Source organism: Cariama cristata, unplaced genomic scaffold (assembly GCF_000690535.1).
Source record: "Cariama cristata isolate BGI_N322 unplaced genomic scaffold, ASM69053v1 scaffold25969, whole genome shotgun sequence".
Taxonomy (NCBI): domain Eukaryota; kingdom Metazoa; phylum Chordata; class Aves; order Cariamiformes; family Cariamidae; genus Cariama; species Cariama cristata.
In genome coordinates, this window is record NW_009636698.1 from 363 (window position 1) to 582 (window position 220).

Below are 220 nucleotides of genomic sequence, written 5' to 3' on the forward strand. Positions count from 1 at the left end.
GCAAAGCCAAGCAGCAAGGACAACTCCTATTTAAAAATACCTCTCATCCAGATGATTTATTTGCAGGGCGTTCCTGCCAGCTCCTAATGCAGCTCAGACTTGGGGCCTAACCTACCTGACAGCTTCCCTTCCTCGCAGGATTATTTATTCAGGGCTGCGTTTGGCCGCCCGGCCGTGCCGCCCGTAGAGCTGCGGCTTGGGGGCCCGCGGGACACGCGGG